Source organism: Notolabrus celidotus, chromosome 4, assembly GCF_009762535.1.
Source record: "Notolabrus celidotus isolate fNotCel1 chromosome 4, fNotCel1.pri, whole genome shotgun sequence".
NCBI classification, from domain to species: Eukaryota; Metazoa; Chordata; class Actinopteri; order Labriformes; family Labridae; genus Notolabrus; species Notolabrus celidotus.
Window position 1 is genome coordinate 35,180,189 of NC_048275.1, and position 15,101 is coordinate 35,195,289.

The following is a 15,101-nucleotide window of genomic DNA, read 5'->3' on the forward strand; positions in this document are numbered from 1 at the left end:
TCATCAGACGGGAGGTCCCATCATGGGTCCATGGGTCCCATGCATGGACTGTATAAATAGGGCCCCATGTTGCGAGTTTTAACTTAAACAACAGGTCAGAAAAATACACTGTGATGATACAAATGCACAATTTAAAAATAAGAAAGATGAAAATGAAAGAAGAGAGGAACGAACAATATATTCATCTGGATTGTGGTAAGGTTTTTATCATTTTACTTTTTACCCCATCTTATTTTCCTTTCATTATTTTACTCTCTTAATATCTCATTTACTGCTTTTACTGCTTTTATTCATCTTAAATAATTTATTTATTTTACTCAAGCGGCAACCTCCGGTCTAAAAATATGAATCCAATGTGGAAGTGCTAAAAACTGCAGTTCATCGAGTATCCACTTGAGGCTGGCTCCGGAAGTACCGAAAACCACATACACACCAATTCAAAGAAGCGGATCTTTACAGCAGAAATAAACATGTTTACAGCCTGGTACAAAAAACAAGTGTAGTCTGGATAGCTCATTTCTCTATCGGCACACACTGTAGGGGGGGGGGTGAATTTTTTTCTAGCGCTGCAATTTCAAAGATATTAAGATTGCAAGTCTTCCAATGAGAGGCACAGCTGACTTGATTGACAGGTGGGAACACTGTAGCTGTTGGCTAGGAGGCTCAAACCCCGCCTCTTTATGTCACACTAGCTCAACAGAAGTCAGGTTGAGTTCAACATTTCCAGTATGGCTGCCATAAAACAGGGCTTCAGATACAGATGGGTGACGTCACGGATATTACGTCCATTATTTATACAGTCTATGCTTCAAACACAGTATGCAGTTGACAGTACGTACTGCATACTACATTCATGGGTAGTATGTAACAGGCGGTTTAGAAAACAGCGGATGTTTTACTTTCACTACTCATCCACATGTGTCCGCCTGGAATAACAGTCTGTCAGAAACACTGGAGACAGTTCAACTTCGGTTGTCAGTCTGTCACTCTTTGCATCTATGTTCGGGTTTTTTGCGCCCGTGTTGTTGCATTTGCATTTGTGTTTTTACTAATGTAGTTGTGGTTTCCTTTTGCAAGGAGTTTGGAATATGCAAATTGTGTGCCACTTCCTGGCCACTGTACCTCTGGGTTTGTTTTTATTAAGCTTGTTTTTTTTTACTTAGCGCAGTGATGTACATACTTTATTATTATTATACTTTATTTTATTTTATCGTTCTTATTTTTTATCTTATTCATATTTATATCCTATTTTATTCCTTCTTTCTATCAATATTTTGACTTTTTTCATACCGTGTGTAAGAGCATTCTGTAATAACTGAGTTTCCCCCCCGGGATAAATAAAGTATTTCTGATTTTGATTTCTGATTTATTCTATTTAATGTCTTTCTTCACTTTTATCCTTAAATACTCTATGTATATGATCATTTTATCTCTGCATTGCTTTTAATTCACTATTTACTAAATCAAAAATAGTAACTTTGGGCGCGGACTTAGTCTAATGGTTAAGTTGCACGCCCATGTAGAGGGTGGCCCGGGTTGGAAATCCAGCCTGCGGCCTCTTTGCTGCATGTCATTCCCCCACTCTCTCCGAATTTCCTCCACTGTCCCTTGTCCTCTCCCTCCTTCAATAAAGGTGTAAAAGCTAAAAAAATATATAAAAAATAATATATATGAAAAAAAAATAGTAACTGAAATATAACTTGAGTTATTGATTATACGAGTAATTAGTTACCTGGGAAAGTAACTTCAAAGTTACTTATTTTGCTAATTAATTCTCTGAAAGAAGCAATCTCAGCAGTTGAATTGGAAAGTATGTCTTCAACAACTTATTTGCAGTCAGTGTATTTAGTCCTTCCTGGATTACAGATAGTGGAGTGGGTTGTGATTTAAATCAAGCCTTGGCTGTGTGGATGTAGCGTCTCCTTCTCTATCTGCAGATGTAAATTAGCTAACTAAGCTAAATCTGGTACAATGAATCAAATTACATCATTTATGTTTGATATTATAATATATTATTTACATGGTCACTTTTATGAATCAAATTTATTTAAATTCATTTAAAAATCTGCTGAGCTCACACCTGCAGGTGTTTACAGCACCAGGCTCTCTAACAGCTAGCTAAGTAGAGGCATGTTGTTGGTTTGGTGTTTCAAAAGATTAGAGCTAGTCTTGGCGAAAATACAACTCACCATAATATTCTTTAATTCAAGTAAGGAAAAATAATGCTGGTATTAACAGGTCAGGAAATTCATGCCTGAATGATCATCAGCCACGATGTGTCTTTACTGTGTGTAATATTCTTGTTCCCAGAATAGATGCCAAGTTGGATGATTAATCTCATGTTGTCTGCTGTTTGACGTTAAGCAATGAGAACTGTAATTTCTTCAGCATTATTGAATTTGAAAGAATCAGAATCAGAAAAGTACTTTTTTATATCCTGGGGGAATTCAGTCATTACAGTTGACCCTGAAATAAGATATGAATACAAATACAGTAAAAATAATGATAATAAAAGTATGTAGCCTATAGAAGTGCAGAATAGTTTAGAATAAGCTACGTACAAAATGAATATATGGTTGAAGTCCAAGAGATTACGAAGAGGGCACTCTGGTGGTCTGGCTATGGCCACGTTGAGAACGTTGGACGCCGTATAGTCCGGTTGGTGGAGGGGGGATGCAAACAGCTACCAGTATGACATGTGAGATCTCCCTGTGCAGATAATATGGTCAGAGGCCCACTGCGCTCTCTCTGCTATCCCGGTCTGCCCGGACAGTCTGGAAGCCGTCAATGGAGACGTTGTGGTGAAACTAGATACACCACTAGTTATCATGAGTAGTAGTGTAGTAACAGTAACGTGTATCTGATCAATGTCATTAAATTGACACTGCTCTCTCCTTTTTTATATTAAACAGGATGCTACGTGATAACAAGTCAAACTTCAAATGCCTGCGATGAAGCAAGAGGTCCAAACCACGTGGATGAAGGAAGGCTTTATCTTTAGCTGGTGTGTAAGTATGTACAACTTATAACCATAGACTGTATAAATAATGGCCGTAGTCTCCGTGACGTCACCCATCTGTTCCTGAGCGCTGATTTGAGGCCAATCGTTGGCAGCAGCCATATTGGAAATGTTGAACTCATCCTAACTTTTGTCGAACTAGTGTGACATAAAGAGGCAGGCTTTGAACCTCCTAGTCAACAGCTACAGTGTTCCCACCTGTCAATCAAGTCAGCTGTGCCTCTTATAATAGAAAACTCGTAATCTTATAATCTTCAAAATTGCAGCGTTAGAAAAAAACTCACCCCCCGTACAGTGTGTGCCGATCAAGAAATGAGCTATCCAGACTACACTCGTTTTCTGAACCAGACTGTAAACATGTTTATTTCTGCTGTAAAGATCATCTTTTTGGACTTTGTGTGTATGTGGTTTCCGGTGTTTCTGCAGCCAGCCTCAAGCGGACGCATGATGAACTGCAGTTTATAACACTTCCGCATTGGCTTCATATTTTGTGACCGGAGGTTTCAAGCTGCTTGCTTTTAACACTTCATTTATTCACATTTTAATTGGATGATGCTCTAATGAACACTTAAGGAACTCACTGCTCCCTGTCTGCAGTGATTCTGTGCATATATGTGAACCACAGCTTTGAATGAAGCCAACTGTAGAGTAAGGGGGAATGCATTGTTCAGGTATTTAATGTATGAGCTACTTTATTCAAGATGATAACTTGAAAATAAATGATGTTTGAAAAATACCAGTCAGATTGAAAAGATGCTGCAGTTATGATTTTGCCAGGGGGGTTAAGATGATTTGTAGGTGCGCAGCATCCACAGAAAGGGTCTAAACTTGCTGATGGCTTGTGTTGCAGGCTGCAGGTAGCATAAATAAGGCGATTTAAAAATATCTTAGCAGACTCTCTTCTGTAAGAAATGGTTATGTATATGCATGTGTGTGCGAGGATTCGGGTCATGGAGGGGGGTTACTTGAGAGAGGAAAATCATACAAACATAGGGAGTGCTTTTGTCTCATGAGTGGGACAAGGCGGTAGAGATAAGGGGTTCACTTGAATGAACAAAGACATGCTTGTCATCCCACTTGACAAGTGCATCTTAACCAAACACACCTGCCAATGTTGGTTTTATCGTTCTGCAGTAAGTACACACCACTCGCCTGAGGCCCCGCCTGGGCAATCAGTCAGACTGAGATTATTGTATTTATCTAGAGTAGATCTTTAAATGAAATGCTAAGGTTAGTAAAATATTAGGCTTTTCAAAAGGATCTCACTCACTCTCATATTTTGCCACAATGGTTGGTAGGTGAATAATTATAGATGGGTATAGTAATGACATTATGACTGTTTCAAAAGTAATGATGTTGTTAAAGGTAGGCCTACCTGTACAGTAGTATATGCATCACAGTCTAAAAATGTCTATTTAGCAAACCTTAAATATTAATTTGTGAGGCTGTGAGTTAGTTTAAGCAGTATTTCAACAAATGCATAAATTTGAGTCTTTATAATCACCTAAAAATATGACTACATGAAAAAAGATTCATTAATACATTTATGAGCATATTTTGAAATCCAATTACATTTGCATCCTCCTATTTCTCAAAGTTCTTATATTTTGAAATGTAGAGCAATTAAAACAAAAAATATATCACATTTTTATTTCCCCTTAAATAATAAGCCCCGAAAAATCCTCCCCTTTGACTCCTGTCAGTGAGTTTCATATACCCTGTCTTTGTAGAGTATCAGAATCTACATATTAAAGCAGAATCTGTCAGCGACGGATGAGAGTTTCAGTATCAGAAGTGACCTGGTTTATAGTCCAGGTACATTTGTCTGACATTGTCTCAGCTAGCTTTGGTTGTATGCAGTAAAAGCTTTATTTGCATCAGTAACAAGTGGCACGATGCATCAACACTAATGCAATCTTTGAACCATTCACCAAATCTGATGAAGATTTGGCATTTCATAAATCTATAGACGTCGTACATAAGTTTAAGTTAAGTTTAAGATTGGTAATCACTGAGGGATTCAGCAACCAAGAAAATATATATAGACGTATACATTTATACACACATATACACATACATGCATATAGACATATACATACACAAACAAGTGCATACATACACAAGTACATTCATGCATACAGATAAACATACATACACATCCATATATGTTTTAGTTAATCACATGCTCACCAGAAAAGGTGTAGGCTGAAGCAAAGGCTTATCTTGCGTACCCTTTAGATAACTTATACAGTATAGGCAACATTGTGCTAGTAATTATGGGATATTATTACAAAGCAATCTTTAAACATTTCATTCAGAAACTTACAAACAAAGAACTAAAATCCCAAAACATTTCCTTCTCAAAAATCATCAATTCAAGTAAATCTGAGTGAAATCTTATTTTAATTGACAGTTTCGTTATATACTTATTTATCTGTTTGAAGCCAATTATCTAGTTTTAAACATCCACTCTTATCGCAAACTTCACTCTTATAGCTAGGCTGTTCATTGACTTTTGCAGGTAAAGCCATAAAAACAGGAAGTGTTGCCCAAAATAATCTCCAACACCAGCAACACCAGAAACCATTGTCTGTCTGTCCATATGTAAGCCCCGTTACAGGCTGGTGACCTGCCCTGGTGTACCCAGCATCTTGCCCAATGATGGCTGGCTGTGATAGACTGTAGCCCCCCCAGTGACCTTGAACAGGATAATAATGGTGTATGTGATGGATGAATGGTTGGTAAACCAGAAACCAAGAAATTGGATGCTTCAAGAGACTTTTATCATGATATCAAATTTTGTCAGTCAATAATCAGTGAGTGAGATTGGGGAATCTGCTAAGTCTGACACCAAAATATATTAAAACCTCATAAACCTGCATTTGATGACAAGTTTGAGGATGTAGAAGTATTTTTTGACAGGTTAAATTTTGAAAAGTAAATATTCCGGATTCCGCATCATTTGAAGGTCAGCAATGTAATTCTAGCATATTTGTGACATTGATCTTAATCTACATCTTTGTATGATAGACAGATTTCCTGGAGTTGTGTCTTCCATTGAAGAACACATTAAGATGACACTACGGCCTCATTCAGCTTGCAACTTGCAGCCATCTTCACCCGTCATCAACCTCAAAATCAATTAGCTCTCATCTAACAGGGATATAACCACTAAGAGCAAAGTCCAGTTTGTTGTGGCTTCTAAGAGTGGATTGTTGGCTGGAATTTGATGAAGATGTCTTTTCATACAGATTAATAAAGAGTGAATTGTCCTTGGATAACAGCTGATGGGTTCAGGGTTTCATCAAGGTCCATTCACTTGGACTGTTTTCCTGCATTTAATCATTTACCACAGAAACGAGTAGATGATATTACTCGGACAATATTACAATTTAATTTAGCAGATGCTTTTATCCAAAGTGATGTCCATCTGAGAGTAAGTGCAACTCAAGCAAAGGTCTAGACAGGAGAGAAAAACATGGGTGAGTGCCACAAAGTCCAGCTGAACACAGATGCTGACATACAGAGCAGAGGAAAAGCACAGGGTGTATTAAAACAGATTTTGTCTTTGTTTTATGAATCCAAAACGTTTATTCAAAGGTAGAATGGGACTCTTTAGATTGAATGTAGTTGGGTAACTTATTCCAACATGAGACAACGGAGGAGAAGAGTCAAGTGTTAAGTGTGTGGGCGTTCTTGAAAGAGCAGAGGAGAAGAGTCTGGCTTGTGACGTCAGGCCCTGCTGTGATCGGGGTACTGGGCACCTTTCACTGAGTGTAGCAGGCAAGAGGAAGTACGTACCTGGATGGAGGAGTCCAGGTAGGCTGAAGCTATTTTGCAGGGTTTTAGATTTAATGCAAAAGGCAACTGGGAAAGTAGAGAGATATGAACATCAGACTTGACGACCAGTCACGCTGCGGCTTTCTGGATCATCTGTAGGTTTGAATATGCATGCAGAGGCCTCTCAGTCAGAGTCAATGCAAGATACTATGAGAGGCTGCACCAGGAGCTGTGCTCCATGCTCTGTCAGGCAGGGTCTGATCATCCTGATGTTATACAAGGCAAATAAGCAGAGGACACTCCAGCCTCAAAGGTTGGCTTGTCTTCATCATGACACCCAAGTTCTGGGCAGACTAAGTGGGCATGGGTTTGGTTGGTCCAAGCTGGATGTTGTTCCAACCCCAACACAGTCTCAGCAGATGTGTGTCTAACTTGAGTCTGGTCCTGCTGGAGGTTTCTGCCTGTTAAAGGAAGTTTGTCCTTGCCACTGTAACTTGCTAAATGCTGCAAAGTGCTCTGCTCATGGTGGATTAAGATGAAAGATTAAGATTAAAGAGTATTCAGATAACTTTTGTTGTGATTTGGTGCTATATGAATAAAGATTGATTGATTGATCTGTGGTTGAATAGAATAACTGAGAGGGATGACAAGAAGCTCAGGCTGAAGGTGGCGTTACTTCATCCAGTTGGAGATAGGTAAGGAACAATGAGATCCCATGCTTTCCAGACTTCCCTGTTATCTGTTGTTTCATGACAGGAAGAGCTGGGTTTGGTCTCCATTGCAATGGTATTATAAACAATGGGAGCAGATAATTACATCAAGCAAGGTAGTGTATGTTGAGAAGAGAAGTGGACCAAGCACTGACCCTTCAGGCACTCTGATTGATAAGCCATGGGGTTTGGACATTCCTCCTCTCCTACATACTCTAACATCGCACTTTAACCGCTGAACAGCTGGAGTCATGTGACTGAGGTTTTCCCGCGGTAATTACTGAATCAAGGATTCTCCTCCTCCTCTCCTCATCCATGTTGTCTTTCTGGTCCTCTGAAAACCTCTGACCTGTTGACTCCAGGCCTGGCTCTGCTCATCATGACGGTTTGTTGTTGTAGTTAAGTGAAATACGATCTGGTGATAACACAGAGTGTTTTATTCTGAAAATTAACCGGATGTTTTCATTTTGTTTTGGTGAAACCTGACTTCCTGTCCCGCTCCATCTGCTCTGTTGAGATTAATGCGTTGTGCTCCAGCATCCGGCAGAGAGAGAAGTCTTGTGTATCTGATCCGGAGGGCAATTCAGAGAGTTGATTAAAAGACTCAAGTATTTTTTTTAGGAAGGACAGAACCATAGACTTTGTAAATAATGGACATAGTATCCCTGATGTCACCCATCGCTTCCTGAAGCGCTGTTTTGAAGCCAATCATTGGCAGGAGCCATATTGGAAACGCTGAACTCAACAAAACATAGTGTCAGGTAAAGAGGCGGAGTTTGAGCCTCCTCGCCAACATCTACAGTGATCGCGCCTGTCAGTCCAGTCAGTAATGTCCTTGAATGGGCAAAACTCGTAATCTTAATATCTTCTGAACTGTCGCCTTAGAAAAAAATTCTGCCCCCGTACATTGTGTGCTGAGAGAGAAATTAGCTACATAGACCCAAGCTGTTTTTTTAACCAGGCTGTAAACATGTTTATTATTGTTGCAATGATCGGCTTTTTTGAATGGGTGTGTATGTGGTTTCCGGTGTTTCTACAGCCAGCCTCAAACAGATGCTCGATGAATACATTATAACACTGGGCTTCATATTTTCAGACCTGAGGTTGCCCCATAGACAGAAGTGAAACTGTTCTGAAGTTTCAATCTTTGCTGAGTTGAGGGCGGGTTTTTTGAGCAGTGTGCTGACCCGAGCTTGCTTTCTTGTAAAACACAGTTGATAGTGAGGAGCTGATGATGTGTGTTATGTGCCTAAAGTAACTATCAAGCAGCTAAATGCTTATCAACTATCTTAATCGGAAATGTAGGAAAATGTAGACAGACATCATGAGATAAAACATGACAGACACTGCATTCCTACATCATCTGTATCCTTTTATCCCTTTCCTCTAGTGGGGAATATCGGTACATTTCAAAACAAAGCATCATGCTATAAATTTAAGAGTAGTAGCTTTAGGATCCAGCCTGCACTCTGAGAGGAGGGCTCTGGAGGTCATAAACTGTCTAACATTTAAGTGAACCTGCCTGCACGGCCTGATCCACATGTTGAACAATATTAGCCGTGGCCCCTAACGACCGCCATTCACCTTGTGCACATGGTTCTGGTTTAGGCCCCTCTTTTTTCAACACAAGAAAGGTTGTATTACATTTATTAAACACGTTAAAAAAATCTCCGACTGCAAGATTGTCCATCTGTTGAGGACAAGAGAGAATATATGAAGGGGCATGAGGAACGTAGGGGAGAGGGGAAACAGTTGTGTTGGTGCTGGTCTTAATGTGATGCAGGTCTGAGTTCTGGACGAATGACTGATTTAAAAGGTACAGCTTTTAACCTAGTGGACAGTTAGATCACAGATGACTTTTAATAAAAAAGGAGAAAGGCACACAAATCACCCTCGCTTTGCTCCGAGGAATGTTTTTGTGCATGGCTTTAATATATGGGTGCAGATGTGTGACTGCAGCGTGACGAGCAGAGCTAAAAAGGGCTGTAGCAATGTCAGCCTGGTTACTTCCTAAAACACCATATTTCTACCTTCTGACCCAGAAAATAGTAAATTAAAGATAGGAGCTACAATCTCAACCCCAACTTACTGAAATCCACAGTTTAATGACTGTTTTTAACAAAAACATTTGAAGAGCAGGAAGAACTAAAAGTAAAATGAGGACACTTCAAACTTTTGGTTCAAGCAGCATTTTAATAACATTTGATTGGTTTCTCATCACATCCGAATACAAATGTAAAACCTCACATTACAGTGCATTACCTGCTTTTTCTAGAACTGTATGTTAGGCTATGTTTTGGTATGAGGTCCTTGTTGCAGGTGGGGCGATAAGAATGTCTAATGAATGTTGTTTGTGTTTGTCTTTGATGTTGTAGTTTGGTTTGGTTATTAAAACCCAGAGCAGAGCAAAGTGATCAACAACACAACAGTTAGCCTGTTAGCATGAAGAGACTGTTTTAGATGGTGCTATATTTCATCACAGATGGATTCACTGAATCAACACGTGAGAGGAGATAAGCGCGAGTAGCAAAGACGTTTCAACACAGCTTTAAAATCCTTTTGAACTCAAAAAGCCGTGGCAGAGATCGGCCGGTGTTTCAGTTTAAACAGCGACCCTGTTAACTGGAGACTTTCAGCCGGATGCATCCCTCATAAACGTCTGTAGACGATCATTAAATATCTGATGAGGATATTTTGAAATCTTAATAAAAACTAAACTAGTTTGCATTCCCAGGAACTCCCTCTGTGTTTCAACAGCTGTGTAAACTCCACAAACACTGACAGGTTCAGCTGAAGGTCTCCAGTTTACAGGGTCACTTTTAAAACCGGAACACCGGGAGAGACGCATTCACGGTGGGCTGAGAGAAGACTACTGTTACAAGCTGCTAAATCAAGAGAATCACAGCTTCTTCTTTTGAAAAGTACACACACATACAAAAAAGATAGAACAAATAAAAACTAATGAAAGAAAGAGAAATCAAGAGAATCACAGATGTGTGTGATGTTATTGTGGACGGAGGGCGGAATAAAAACACTGCGGGTAATCTACCTATCAGACACGTTCAGCATTGCAGGCCCGGTCCCCGAAAGTCCCGGGACCATTGAAAAGTACTACCCCCCTTGCAGGGGATTTTAGGGGGGAGATTATCTACCCCTGAACTAAATTTAGACCCTGGTTCCTCCAGTCTAAACGCACGTAGATCAGGGGTAAAGTTCCTGCGGTCGAAAAATGCCTTGACTGTGAGGAGTGTTAGCATCAATCTGACAACATTTATTACCCAAAGCAAAGGAAGCAAAGTGTCTCACAATTATATTTCACAGGACAGTGAGGCGAAAGTGGAGCTTGAGATGCATGCATTGTTACAGTGAAGACATGAACCAGTATGGACATGAGCCATGACAATGAATGAAGGAATGAGATTACAGACACAGGCTTCCAAATTGAGCTTGATTTCAGAGAGGCTCATCCTGAAAACCAGGCCCTGAAAGGACCCGGCATCTGATCAGAACACCTCCTGGATACCTTCCTGTGGTGATAAGACATGCACAACAGGGAGAAGAACCACAATAGTTTCAAAAACATCTTTAAAGAATTTCATATCTCATTTTAGAGGCACCCGGATCCCCTGTGTGTGTATTGGCTGGAAAAGGTAGCTGAGCAGCAGAATGTCTGGGCTTCTTTACTCACCCTGAGCTGAGGTGTAACATTTTACTGTGGAGCATATGTCTGTGAGTGTCAGACATATTGTCTTATAAAAAGACTCATAGTGGCACATTAGGGATTAATCAATAATGCAAATTTGTATTTTCTCATTGAGTCATTTTCAGATTACCTGAAAAATGGTTTATACAATTCATGCAGTGTTCACATAGTTACACATCGCTGTCTGCTTTTCATGTTCTAACCAAACACTAGATACAAAATTAAACAAATTATTATTATTATTATTATTATTATTATTATTATTACTGTTGTTGTTATTGTTATCATTATTATTATTATTACTGTTGTTGTTATTGTTATCATTATATTTTTATTCATATGTCTGACACTCTTTATATGTTCATTTCTTAAAACAATCTAAACATGTATTTGCAAACAAAGAAGTTTTCTCATACGTCTCAGCTCCTGAACCTGTCTGTTATTGATGCAGATGATTATCTGATTGTAGCTCTATTTTTAGAAAAACATTTTTGATGATAATTTTACTCAAGAGGCTGACCACGGATTTTCTTAAAGACACTAATTTTGCATTCCTCGAATAAAAGAAACTACCTGCCTTTCCATTAGTGCTTTCTAACATGCACAGTTTAACATCAGCGTTGCACCCTTAGGTCTTTCTCAGCAGTGAGGGAGAACAGGTGTTTGTCCAGCACCAGTTAAAAAAAGACTCTAGCCTGGCCAGAGGAAGCATCCACATGTGTATGCCCTGCAGTCAGCCTCATACAGGATGAAATAATTCATCAGAACTGTTCAGAAGAGTAACTGTGAGGTTAAGTTCAGAGGCATGCTAATGACAAGAACATGTTCCCCCAAAAAAAGGGAAGCTGTCAGCTCTGAGTGAATTGGGAATGGCAGAACAGAGGTTAGGCCATTCAGACTCCTTATGTCTCTGTATAATCCATGTAAAGGGCTTACAAATGTCCAAAAGAAGTTGGTAGTTTGTTGCATACTTGATTTTGTGCTCCCTTGGCATTGGTTGACTCCTTTAGCTCAGTTCTACTATAGCGCAGACTGTTGGATAAATCAAGACAACATTTTCTGGAGGATGATGCTTTCTGCAATACCTGTCACTGCTGTTTCTTACATTTTATATAAAATATGGTCTAATACATTTTAATAAACTCATGCTGAAGACAGGAATTTTCACAGTCAATATAAATGCAACTGCATTATACAGTGGAATGATTTAAAGTCATTTAAATTCATTTAAAGTAATGAATGTAGAACATGGTCTGAATGAGTCTCTGCAGATTACCATTTTGCTAAGATGGTGAAAGGTATAGTGTTCCAGGAATTTGCATAGCTAATAGGATACATGTGTGTATATCTTAACTGTTACAAGCGGTGAGACATTTAAATGTAAAACAAACACTGCATTTGGAGAGACTGCACATAAAAACACGCAAATATGAACTAGTATTACCTTAGCCCTAAAGAAAAAAAATGAGTGGGATATATCATTACGTTTACCAGCCTTCAAAGCTAGAAGCAGAGTGGAATCAGCTTATTACCAGTTTCTACAAGGATAAACATCCCACACAGCTACTCAGTCTGCACAATTTTATAGCAATTTGCTTACATTAAGATCCAAATTAACATTTCTTCTTTACACACGAACACATCCACAGCACAATGTTCAGAAGTCAGGCTTGCACGTGGAGGGGATAAAACTTCAGTGTTAGGTACACTGAGCTGGTGCAGACAACAACTGGAACCACATGAAGAAACACTAGGCATGGGGTTTTTAAAATGAGTGCAAATAAATCCAAAATAAAGACTGTGATTTTAATAAGTCCACTTTAATTATTTACAAATTTGAACAAAATCTGTTGCAAAATGAATCCAACGTTTTAAAGCTTAGAATTGAATGATAGAGAAATGACAGTTGCTGAATCTGAAAGTCACATTACTGGAAATCCTCCTACTGTTTTTACCAACTGATGAAATAATGTACCAGAGTTTTGTTTTATTTTTTATTATTTTTAAAGTTATATTTTTGGGCATTTTCGCCTTTATTAATAGACGTTTGAACAGATGTGGAAATGTGGGGACTAGAGAGTGGAGGAAGACATGCAGCAAATGGTGGACCGGCCTGGAGTCGAGCCGGCAACCTCTGCGACAAGGACTATGGCCTCTATACGTGGGGCGCTTAGACCGCTAGGCCACCAACGCCCCAAGAGTTTTGTTTTGTTTTATTTTTAAGTGAAATTAATTTATTACCATATTTGTATATCTTTTTTATATTTTATCCATCCATCCATCCATCCATTATCTTGACCGCTTATCCCGTTAGGGGTCACGGGGGGCTGGAGCCTATCCCAGCTGGCTTCGGGCGGAAGGCAGGGTACACCCTGGACAGGTCGGCAACCTATCACAGGGCAAACACAGAGAGACAGACAACCATTCACGCACACACTCACACCTACGGGCAATTTAGAGTGATCAATCAACCTGGGCATGTTTTTGGACTGTGGGAGGAAGCTGGAGAACCCGGAGAGAACCCATGCATGCACAGGGAGAACATGCAAACTCCACACAGAAAGGCACCCGCCCGGCCGGGGATCCAAACCAGGAACCTTCTAGTGGGTGGGGGAATGACATGCAGGAAGGAGGCCAAAAGCTGGAATCGAACCCAGGCCACCCGCTACATGTGCTAAGTCCGCACCCCTTGTATTAATTTTTTTTATATTAATTTGAAGAGTTTATTTGCACATTATACAAAAGATCAATTTTAATAACAAATCCATTAAAGTTTATCGTTTATATATGCATTTTATAGATGCATAGTTACACTGTGTGAGTGATTGATGTAGAAAAATAGTCCTAGATATCAAAAGCTGCTCGTGTAGAGTCATGAAGGTCATGAATGAAAAGGTAATGGCCCTCCATATTTAGATGATACACGCCCAAAAAGATGACCTTTGTATACATTTTGTTGAAAGACCAAACATTATGAGCCTCTGATAACTTGAAAGACATATTTCTCAGATTGCATATGAGATCATTTGTCAGGTTATGTGATCCTAGGATTCATATCAGCACTCCTGCAGCCTCTGTGAAATAGAAGCAAATCCCACTCTCAATACTTTCTATGTATTTCTCACAGACAGAAAAAACTGAATCCAAACTTTCATATGAGACAAAATGCATCTCTTTGTGTGTGTATGTCTTCCTTCATGCAGCCGACTAGTGTGTGTGTCACTGAGCCACCAGCTGAAGGTATCTGGAGTGTTTCCTCGCTCAGGTCAGACTCACTCCAGTGTCCACTAACTTCTCCTTCACATGGATCTATACGTCTTCCAGATGTCTACAGCAGCGCCGGTATGTTCATCATTTTCTGTTTGTTTCACTGTAGTAACTTTGTTCTTAATGTTTAAGAGAGAAGTGTAGTTTAATTGACATTAGTCCTCACATCCTTCAGGTGATGATATTTTGAGAATTGGAAAATCATTTTCAACATTATCAGCGTGACAACAAAGGTCAAGGTGTGATGAAGAAACGCTGAAGTATTGTCAAAGTTTTGTGTCATATCAACCACAAAAGGTTACACTGATGACATTAAGCAGCACTGACATCTCTGATTGGCAATTTTGAGGCTTGTGACCTTTTGTGACGCTCACTGTCAGCACTGAGCTATTATTGCTGGGTGTTAGAAGGATTTATTTTAGAGGATCTTTTCTTTGTTAGTATCTTTAAGCATGACGTGTGCAAGACATTTGTATTCAAATATATCCATCTGCTCAGGTAGGGTACATAAATGCTGCCTGGCACACACACACACATTTAGACAAGCATATTAAACAGTTGCCAAACCAGAGTTTATGTAAAACTAACACATTCCACATGTGTTGAGGGCACATCTGAGAAA